At 52.6% G+C, this 11,269-nt stretch overlaps 1 protein-coding gene across 2 annotated transcripts in view; it reads right to left on the reverse strand.

Moving 5' to 3' along the window:
- Positions 1-11,269, reverse strand: part of KCNH2 (potassium voltage-gated channel subfamily H member 2) — a 62,990-nt gene that overhangs the window by 34,392 nt on the left and 17,329 nt on the right. The gene's annotated exons all lie outside the window — the stretch shown is intronic.

Genomic DNA, 11,269 nt, shown 5'->3' on the forward strand with positions numbered 1-11,269 from the left:
ATTTGCTGGTGGGTGGGCAGTGACTCAGGGAGGCAGCCAGTGGGAGAGAAGGAGGTGGCTCCATCAGCTGATGCTAAAAAAGACCAGAGGCTCTTGCTGTACAGTCATCCCCTCGGCCCTCTCCACCTCCCTCCAGCAGCTTCCTCACTCCAAGATGCTCCGGGCCTTCCGTAGCACAACTCCCCTTCTTTTGTGACCTGGCATTAGACACATCAACCCGTCTGGGTCCTGCCCAGCTCCTCCCCAGCCCACGACCACTCCTGGATGCTGGGTTGCCTGCCCTAAGTCCAGGCTGATTCCAGTTTGAGTTAAGTGTCTTCCCCTCCAGGCTGAGGGTTTGAGAGAGCGGGGAAAGGCCTGCAGTTCGGACAGGCACCAGGAGAGAGGACATGGAGGGGGGCATCTGCAGCATTCCCGTCTCTCCAGACTAAGGCCAAAGGGAAGGAAGCTGGTCATCTGGCCTGGCCAGCTGTCCACACTGTGGTAACATGTTCCCAGGACAGGCCTCTGCTCTTATCCCAATGGGAGGATGAAGAAATCAGAGGGACCCTGGATCCTCCCAAAAGAGAAGAGACCAGACACAGAGTAGCCCTCCTCCTGTGCATAGAGGCAGGTGTGAAGAGAGCTGTTCCCTTGGCTAAGGAGAGGCAAATCTCCCTCTCTCTCTCTCTCTCTCTCTCTCACACACACACACACACACACACACTCTTAGACACTCACTCAGAAGTCAAGCCAAATGCAGGTTTCTGACTTCCTGGAGGTTGAGAGGAGGGTCTGAAGGCAGTCCCCCTGAGCCACCCCACAGCCAAGGATAGGGATGAGGAAGAGAGGCTGTGACATGGGGGGGAGGTGTCTCCAAAGACATCCTTCTTGGGGCCACAGGTACCAGGTACCAAGAGGTAAAGGGCAACAGAGAACCTGATGGAGAGCAGCCCCCCACCCCACACACCATCTTCCCACCTCCAGTACCCCCAGATCAAAGAGCAAGAGGAAAGTGCCCAACCTTAAAACCTAAAGCAACCAGAATCCACCCACCCCACTTCAAGCTCACAGAGCCATTTGCAAGGACATTCCAGGGAAGAGCTCTCTCCCCCAGCCCGTCTGTGACTGAGGGAAGGGAGAGGCTGTATTGACAGCAAGACAACGAGCCTCCTCCCAGCTCCCAGAAAGAGACAGTTTAGGGAGAAAAGTCTGTGGGGAAAACAACCTGCCCACCCCACTCTCTGCTCCTGCTCAGTTTGAGCGAATCAAGCCAGAACATCCTGGAAGGAAATAAGAAATTGAAGCCTGTGCTTGCTGGTGGACCCCCAAGGAGCAGGCCAGGGAAGACACAGCCAAAAGAGGGCCCAGGAGAGCAAGTGACAATCACAGGGGACTGGGAAACAGTTCCAGTCAGATGGGCGCAGTGAAGACATCTTACAGCGGAATGGTTCCTCAGAACCCCCGGGGAGGTAGAACACAGTACCATCCCTTGCCATGCAAGGGGAAGCTTAGGATACATAGGGGAGGCCTTACTTTTCTGTGCAACTAAGTACTGAGAAGGGGGATGTTTTCGGCTATGAACTGGGGTTGGAGGAAAGTAAGATCAAAGCAGCAGCATGTTGTGCCCCCAGAAGTGGGGACTCAGGGCATGCTGAAAGCAAGGAAGGAAGGGAAGGGAGGGACAGAGGAGGGAGGGCAACCCCCCTCAGACCCCTAGCCAGGAGCCAGAGCTCCCTGCACTCACTGCCATCTGCAGGCCCCCCTGCAGCAATCCTGTCAACCCCCAGCCCATAATCAAGGTCTCCTGGCAACCTGCTACCCACTGTTGGTGACATCACCCTGCCGTGGTGATGTCAAAAGCAGCAAGTAAGGTGCTGGACACTAGGATTCAGGAGACCTGACTTCTAATTCCGGTTCTTCTACCAGTGACATCAATATACGTTTACTGGGGGCTTCCTGTGTGCCGGTCCCTGTGTGCCAGACCCCATGGGGGGTGGGAATAGAAGAGATAAGCCAGGATCCTTCCTCTGGGGATTCACAGTCTACTAAGGCTTGAGAAAGGCGGAGAACAGAAAGACATGGTGTAGCCTGTGTGAAGTGCTGTGGGGTTATTACAAGGATGTGTCATTTACTTTCAACTGGAAGAGTCTGGGAAGGCCCTGCAAAGGGAGATTTCAGAGCAGGTCTCTGAACGTCAAGATGGGACAGGGCAGAAGCACGGCAGGAGGAAGGGGGAAAACAATGAGCAAAGGCATCGGGACTGGAGAATGAAGATCAGGTCTGGGGACAGAGCAGTCTGGTGTGGTGCCACTGGAGCGATAGGCTAGAGCATTAATAGAGCACTGGGGAGTATGGATTTTACCGTGTGTGTATAGGAACAGTGGTGGAAGCCGAAACATACTGTCCACGAATACAGAAATCATATTCGTCTTTGCATAGATCCTAGCACAGAGTCAGTATCTAGTAAAGGTCTGCTGAATGAATGAAATGTGCATATTAGCTTGGAGAAACTGAGGCAAAAAATGAGGTGTTTCAATTACTTATTGCTGCATAAGAGCCGTCCCAAACCCCAGTGACTTAAATCGATGACAGTATTTATTTTGCCCATGTCCCTGTCGTTTGGGTACGTTCAACCAGGACCATTTGTGTCTCTGCCACTCATATCAGGACTGAAAAGCTCATTCGCTCACGTTTGGTGGTTGATGCGAGCTATCCGCTAGGACTTTTCTTGTGGCTGGCCTCACTTCCTCCCAGCATGGTGGCTGGGTTGAAGGGCAAGTGTCCCAAGAGAGGTCCAGGCAACAGTTGTACCACCTTTAACAACGTAGCCTCAAAAGTCACAGAAAATAACATCTGCCATAATCATGGCCCATCAGATGCAAAGAGAGGTCCAAAGACCCCCACTTCTCAATGGAGGAGTGTCACTGACATGAGAAAAACAAGTGCAATGGTATCTATTGGCATGACCATCTTGGAAAAATATAATCTGCCACAGCGAGATATGCAGTAGTCCAGGAGAGGGATGTCAAAAACTTGAACCAGGTCAGAGGTGATGGAAAGGGGCCTGTTTGTTGTGTAACTTTAGGAGGATCACTAAATCTCACTTTCCTTACCTGTAAAATGAGAAGACCAAAAAAGGTGATCTCTGAGATCCCTTCCAGCCCCAACAGTGAATGATTCCCTTAATTCTACACAACCACATTCCCCACCCATTCATTTTCCCTCAGTACCCATCTCCACCTCCATCTCCAACTCCTGCCTCTGCCCTCTAATCCAGGTGACCTTGAGGCCAATGATTACTCCACAGCTAGCACCCTGGTCCATCCTACGTATTTATTTCAGACCAAAAATAAGTGGAGTGGGGGACCCATAAGTGTAGGTGAGAACACCCTCAGACCCATCAGTCTCCCACTGAAGCCTGCTGTGTGCTCATCACCACAGGGTCTCCTGAAAACAAACAGACAGGGGCACCTGGGTGGCTCAGTCGTTAAGCGTCTGCCTTCGGCTCAGGTCATGATCCCAGGGTCCTGGGATCGAGTCCCACATCGGGCTCCCTGTTCGGCGGGAAGCCTGCTTCTCCCTCTCCCACTCCCCCTGCTTGTGTTCCTGCTCTCGCTCTCTCTCTCTCTGTCAAATAAATAAATAAAATCTAAAAAAAAAAAAAAAAAAAAAAAAAAAAAAACAAACAGACATATGGTACAGACTCCACCTGCAAGGAGTTCATCATTTAACTGGGGAGAACTAATGAGCATGAATGTTATGAAAACAATCTGGTGTGACATTGTGCTGCTGATAATAGGTTCAGGGGAGTTCAGAGGACGGAGGGCTCTGAGTGGGTTAGGGCAGCCAGGAGGGCTTCCTGGGAAGGCTGGGTCCTCCTGGATGGGCAGGGTTTTCTTGGACACAGAAGAAGGGCGTGAATATTTTCATTAAGCAAAATCCCAACGGGAGTCAGATGTGGAGTCTTCCCACCGATCTATTTACCCCCAAACGACAAAGAAGGGAGGTCAGTTTAAATTTCCTCTGCTTGGGAACTTAACAGCCATCTGTCCCTAAGGATGATTTAAGGATGGAGCTCGGCCTCCTCAGACACAAGCAGGGGCTTCGGTGAGGCTCCAGAACTTAGTGAGTAGTAGAAGTTCCAGAATTACGATATAGGAGGCACTGATGGGGAGAGAGAACCTGATTATAAAGGCAGAACTAGGGTACTTCCTAGAGGCTGAATTTGCATGTGTTCCTTTGAAATAATTATTTACTAAGCACCTACTATGGACCTGACACTGTTCTAAGATATAGTTGTTGTTGTTGTTGTTGTTCTTAAATAATGCCCTCAGAGCTTGCAAAACCAGTGCACTGTTTGACATAGACTAGGGAGTTATTTTTGGGTGTTCTGACAGACTAAAAAATATTAAGGAGCAAATCACGCTTTGGTGCCACCCTGCCAGGGAAGCTGGCCTGGCAGGAGATCCCAAGCTCTCTTGGCTGCTCAGGTCCAGCAGGGCGGGAGGCTGTCTCTGTCCAAGGTGCTGAAAGCCTTCCATGCCAGGCTCGGCAGGAAACCAGGGAGGGCAGCTCAGGTGAGCAAGAGAGAGGGGCCCTCCTCCCGACACAGTGAATTATACAGTCACCTCAAACCATGAAAATGCATCTGTAACTGGACAGTAGCTCCAGGAGGCAGCATACGGTGAAGCAAGAGCTGGTTTTGCCAATTGGTGCTACAAAGCCTCAGGTCTCACTTCCCTATGCCCCAAAAGTGCCTTAATCCCTCACCCCCACCCAAGTCATCAAGGAAAAAATATGAATCCTCCCCTGAACTTTACATTTGAAATTCCTTGGCTTTTCCTTGGGGGTTTGTGTTGCTTTATGAAATATTAGAGCCCGAAGGGAGCACTTTCATATTTTAGATGAGAAAACAGATTCAGAGCAGTGCAGATCCTTCCTCAAGTTTGTGCCAGTGGTTAGAAACAGAGCTGCACAAGAAGCAGCTCTCCTAATTCTTAGTTAAGTGATTTCCCACCCCACACACCAGACCAGGTCAGGGATTATATACCACATATAACAAGAGTTGAAAGAAATCAGGAATTAGGGGTGCCTGGGTGGCTCAGTTGGTTAAGCATCCACCTTCAGCTCAGGTCATGATCTCAGGGTCCTGGATCGAGCCCCACATCGGGCTCCCTGCTCAGAGCCTGCTTCTCCCTCTTGCTCTGCCTCTCCCCTATGCTAGTTCTCTCTCAAATAAATAAATAAAATCTTTTTTAAAAAAAAAAAGAAAAAGAAACCAGGATTTCAAGGTGTATGTATGAGAGAGAGAGAGAGAGAAAAGATACAAGACCCAGAGAATTCTAGATACAGAGGTAGCTATGTCAGCTCTCCAGAACTATTCCCTGTTCATTCTGCTAAACTCATCAGGCAGAATTCAGAGCCTCCCCCAGCTTGGGAGGGAGGATGAGCATGGGAATGCTAACCCCAAACTAGCTCCACATCTTGAAGGGTAGCTATCCCACCCCATGAATCATCAACCAACATGAAGGACCAGAAAAGAGAACTCAGGTCCAACCAGGTCTTCCACTCCACCATCTTCCCAATCTACTCACAAATGATTATCCATCACTCTGTATGTGTCCCATGCTGTAAGAGAGGCCTAGAGAAATAAGGACATATAATCCAGCCTCTGGACCTTGAAAAGTTCGCACTTAGTTGGGAAGAAAAAGTGCTCACATGTGAATAGATAATGTATTGCAGGGGCTAAATACAATGAATGGCAGCCAACAAGAGATGTCACATGGTCCTAGATCCCAAGTGGCAAGAAGTGGTGCAAACCATAAATGCTTTGACTTCAGAGTAGGAAGAGATAATTTTAAGCCTGGAAGGGAAGGGACGGCTTTATAAAGCAGGATTTAGGGAAAATTTGGCTGAGTGGCCAGGACACCTCATCTCTGTCCCTCTGGATGATAGCAGTCCAGACTGAGGCCTTCTTGTAGGAAGACAGAGCTGGTGAGGGTGTGAAGGTGATAGCAGAAGCAGATTATGTGCAGGGGCCCAGAATGTCCAAGAAGAGAGGATTCAATTTTTCTCCCCTGAAAAAGAAAGAGCTCAGGCGCTCCCTCTTCTGGATGCACGAGGCAGAACAGCAGCTAAATCAGGCTCCTCTAGGCACTGAGGTTGGCCAGTTCCTACGGCAGCCTAGGCTGGAATTTCGGAAGCCAGAGAACAGAATGGGAACCCCAAGAAAGGCCCACATCATCATCAACAGCAAATGTACCAGGAACATCTAGTTTGCTGGTCACTGGGAGTCAAGGGGTTTATAATCCAATTGGGAGGGCAGGAAGACAACACAATGGCTAAAGGTCTATCAGGGTTTGGGATCAGGGTCTCTGTATTTCACAAATCAATCTAGAGGATCTATCTATAGGCTTCTCCTCTCCCCCTGGGTTAGAGAGAGGGCCCGGTCCCTCCCCAGGGCACCTGAGAAGCAGGCGGAAGGGGTTCTGCCCAGCCAGTCCTCATGACGGTTGCTATGGAATTACCAGGCTGGGCACACTTGATGCTCAAAGGCCCAGTTCCCAAGAGACCCAGCACCACAGCAACCACACCAGGAAACTGGGCCAGGCTGAAGGGCTGGAGGAGAAAAGAGGGGAGGCCGGAGGGGGAACGGGGGCAGGCCTGTCACACTGATCCCTGACAACTGTGGCCTTCTTTGAGGAGCCTCCACTGCCTACATCAGGGGCCCCCATGATCATCATTCAGGAGACCTCAGCTTGACCCTAAAAACTCCCCATTTTCACTCTGGATCCCAGGAACAAAGGGCAATTTCAAGTCCCCATGGATGTGAAAACATTCATATCCATCCTGATGTTCTCAGTCTAAATTAGCTTTTTTTTTTTTTTAAAAGATTTTATTTATTTGACAGAGAGAAACACAGCGAGAGAGGGAACACAAGCAGGGGGAGTGGGAGAGGGAGAAGCAGGCTCCCCGCTGAGCGGAGAGCCCAATGTGGGGCTCGATCCCAGGACCCTGGGATCATGACCTGAGCCGAAGGCAGACGCTTAACGACTGAGCCACCCAGGCACCCCTCTAAATTAGCTTTGAAGGGACAGGAACTAGAAGAGGAGGCAGGTCAAGGAGGGAGCTCCAGGAAACACTGCCCAAGGGCACATACATATGTGTGATATGTGTGCTTACACATATGCACACATACACATACATATTCACTCATATATACACACATTCACACACATCCATACACACTCACACATGTTCCTACTTACAAACAGATACACACACACAGGCATGGGCACAAAATCTGCTCAGGGCTCTGGCTCAGCAGGAAGAGTCTAAACCTCCAGGAGAATCAAGGCCTGGAGATACCCAGGTCTCTCTCAGGAAGTTAGTGCAAACTCCCCAGGAGTCCCCAAAGGCTGATAGTCACGGGTCACTCAGGGCAAGGTCTTAAGATTCTCAGAGGTCTCTCTGCCCCCTCACTTTCCTACCAATCTGAAAGCCAGGAGACAGAAGAGTATCCAGAAAAGGGTCAGCGTGCCCTTGGGAGCCCACCTGGGGGACAGGGGCGGCAGTTACAAGCTCCAGAGTGAGGCCCCTGCACTCTTTCCCACAACTCCCCAGCAGCGGCTGCAACTGCCTCCTCCCTCAGGAGCCATGGCCCCTGATGCTCACGCCTCCGGCTGTGCTGAACATCACTCCCTGTGCCTTCGATTCACCCTACCTGGTATGATCCGTGCAGAAGCAGGGAGGTTTCCCAAGAGAAGATACCCCTGTTCTCCTGGAATGGGCTGGTCCCAGAGTCATCATCAGGACCTCCAGGCTTATGCAAATGAACCACTTCAGGGTCCCAGAGGATTAATGTGGACCCCCACCCCAGCTGGGCCCAGAGGCACGTGCCGCTGGGCCCTTGCTCATTCTGGGTATCATTGTCTAGGGACGCCTGAGCCCAGGCCTTTGCTCCAACCTCTTCTCTTCAGCTCTCTGCTGCCCTCATGTGGCTTCCTCAAGAAGGTTTGGGGCTGCATGATGGCTCCCCAGTGCCCGCTCAGGAGCCCCTTTTAGAAAGGCAACATCTCCCACTCCCTGAGTCCTAAATACCCCAGACCCTGCCCAAAGCCCTTCCCGAAATATCCAGTTCCACCTTGCAATCGGGAAGCTGGGCAAACCTCTCAGCTCCCAACCCAACCTCCCAGCACAGCATGAGTTACATCAGACGGAGGCTCCTAAACTAAAGCAGGGCTGCTCCCCTCCCTCTGCTGGCTTCCCCCCCTTCCCTTGCCTCCTTTTCCCTCAGCTCCCCACCCAGGCCTTGCCAGCAGGCAGGAAGGAAGCTGCTCATAGTGGGGAGGGTGGGGCACTTCCAGCTCACACTGAACAACTCCGGGCTGGGCTATAAAGAGTCAGGGCCTTCCGCTCCCGTCACCCGCCACCCTCCACAGCCCCCACAGCCCCACGCACCCCCTTCAAGGCCAGAGCCTTCCCTCCCCCAAGGTCAGGGCATCCCATCTCAAGCCCTGCCCAGGGCTCTGCTTTGAAGGGAAGACAGGAACAAGATTTACCTCCTTCTAAAGGAGGAGCCATGGGCCTGGCTACTTACCCACAAAAGAGTCTGTCACCTGCACTGACCAAGGTAGATGGGGGTGGGGTCTGGACCAGCCTTCCCAATGGCAAAGAACACAGCCAATCCCTGAGACCCAGGGGCTGGGCTCCCAAAGACCTTCCAGCTCAAAATCCCACAATTCAAAGCTAAAATTGCTTGCCTCTCAGTGGAACTTCAAGTCTGTGGGTCTTGAAACTTTTGTCTTTTCAGAAATTACTCTTCAAAGTGCGGTTGCTAATAAGAGCAGTGGGCCACTGAGCCGCATAAGCCTTAATGCCCTAGTAGGGATGACAGACAAAGAGCAAGGTGGAGAGAGACAAGACTGGGCAGGGCCCTGGGGAGGAAAGAGAAAGGCCCCATCTCCCCATCTGGAAGATTTGGGAAGGCTACAGTCCCTCGATGGAAGTTAGGACACTGGGGCCAATGCCAGCCACAGCCCTAGGAAAAGTGGGAGAAGAAAACCTTCCCAGACAAAGCCTTTCTGTCTCTCCTTTGACTCTTTCTCCTCTTCCTAAAACCTCTGCCATGGCTCCCTTGGCCCAGATCAACATCAATACAGCCACCAGTGCTGTGTGGAACTGTCCCCGATCTCCCTGTGGCCAGAAAGTGCCCCATCTTGGACATCTCATAAGGGATTGATTGGGGGTCGTGTCTGCGAAAGATAATGGGGAGGCAGGTCTGATATTTATGGAAGGAGAGAAGGAAGAAGAATCAGCGAAGAAGAGGCTCGGAGCACAGTGAGCTCTGAGAAGCTCTCTGCCAGGCCAACAGGGCTCCGCATCAAGACTGGCCACAGAGGAGTGCCGGCTGGGCAGAACTGGCGAGCCCACAGACCCCCCCACGGCTCAGGGAAGCTCCCAGGGGAGCATGTGGCCTTGAGCCCTGGGCAGATTCCGAAGGCAGGAAGTTCCTGTAGCAGGTTCTCTCTGGAAGGGAGACCTGGGCAGGTTACCTCCAGAGCTGCCAGGGCTGAGCCATGAGGAAGAGGAAGAAAGATTCTCTTTAGTCAGAGGGCAAAGGGTGAGATCGAGGGACAGCAACAGGCAAGGGCCTGAAAACTGTCTGGGGATCCATGAGGAAGCCCCTTTGTCCAGAACAGAAGGTGTGAGCAGCATACTTGGGAAATCGAGGGCTGGGCCAGGGTGGTGCTGGGCTTTGGCCTTGGGTGGAAGGTTTCAGGGAGGGCCAGGGCAAGAGGTAAGCCCTGCTTTTGAGATGATTCTAGCAGCAGTGGGAAGCACAGAGGGGAGGGGAGGTCCCAAGGTCAGGAGACCACCGGGAGTGGCTTTGGTAAATGGTGCAGGCAACTGCTCAGGAGGACTCAGCATCTGATGCGTATTGTCACCTTGTCCCTGAGGAGGCCAGCCACTGCTCCATTACCTGCAGTGTAGGCAGAGTCCTTCCCGGTCATGTGCATTTTAGGTAGTGGCTGAATGGGAACCAGAAATGGGGTCTGGTGAAAATGTCTGAGAGGTAGGGGCCTGGATCCGCCTCCTGCCTTGCTGGGAAAGGGGGGTGAGTGGGGTGGAGCCTCAGGCTCCGGGGCCCTAGGGACAGGTCTGGACTGAGCATAGGCCTTGTGCTTCTGACTCCCACCTGCCCCTTTGTGAGAGAGGGGCAGCAAAGCTCTCCAGGTGTCCAGGAGCTCAGGCCTCTCCATGGTTACAAGGTCCCCTCGTCCTCCTCCCTCCAAACTGGCCGACCCTAACTTCTTGGTATGACCCCAGAGCTCGCAGCACAGCCTGTTCCTTCCGGCTGATCCGCCTGCCCGGCTCCCACCCAGGCCCACCCCAATCTTATCCTCCACTGCTTTTCAAAGGAGTCCAGCCAACACAAATCTACGTGTTTGTTTGTCTGCCTGTCTGCCTCTCCCAGTCTCTGCCTATCCCAGTCTCTCAACTTCCGTTTATTGCCCACAGTTTCTCTTAGTCTCTGTGGTCTCAAATCCACGAGGCTCAGACCCCTGCAGACCCAGATGCCCCTGCTCATGGACTTTCTCAAGCCCCCCAATGGCTTAGAACTACAAACCCCAGTTTGCATGACTGCCCAAGGTACGTGAAGAGAGCTGGTGTGCACCATCTGCACTCTGGGAATTGTAGTTTCCCTAGCCTCATGCTCTTGCTAGGGCTCCAGGATCTTCCCAGTGGGCAGTCCCTGCTCAGCACTGACTGCTGGGTCTATCTGCTGACCTACCACCCCCAGGGAAGCATGCGTCACTGGATGACAGGGTGGGGGTGGAGGCCCTGGATGGCAGCTTCCTGCTCTTTTGTGTCCCCCACTTGAGTCATGGGGGGCGGGGGTTCCAGGAAATTGGGGCTGGGAGGGGAAGGGATACCCTAATGCCAGACTCAAGGACAAAGGGTCACTGCATCCTTGCTGAACTGTATCCCCGAGATCTCCAAAGCACTCCAAGGTGGGGGTCCAGGAGTGCTTAGCTGTAGACAGGGCAGGGAAGGAGAGCACCTGCAGGGACCCTAGAGGTCCCTGTGGTCACTCAGAGTCTGGGAACCATCCCCTGATGTTGACACAGTGCTCACCTCCCCCCCCAACCCCTCAGAGCAAGGCCAGCCCGGGCAAGGTGGAAGTCCTCTGCTCCGGCCAGACAACACGCAAGGACCTCTCTGACCCTCTGATTGTCCACCCTGCCAACTCCACCCCTACCCCCTACCCCCACCTACACCCCCA

The sequence above is a fragment of the Halichoerus grypus genome, chromosome 12 (genome assembly GCF_964656455.1).
Source record: "Halichoerus grypus chromosome 12, mHalGry1.hap1.1, whole genome shotgun sequence".
In the NCBI taxonomy this organism is placed as follows: domain Eukaryota; kingdom Metazoa; phylum Chordata; class Mammalia; order Carnivora; family Phocidae; genus Halichoerus; species Halichoerus grypus.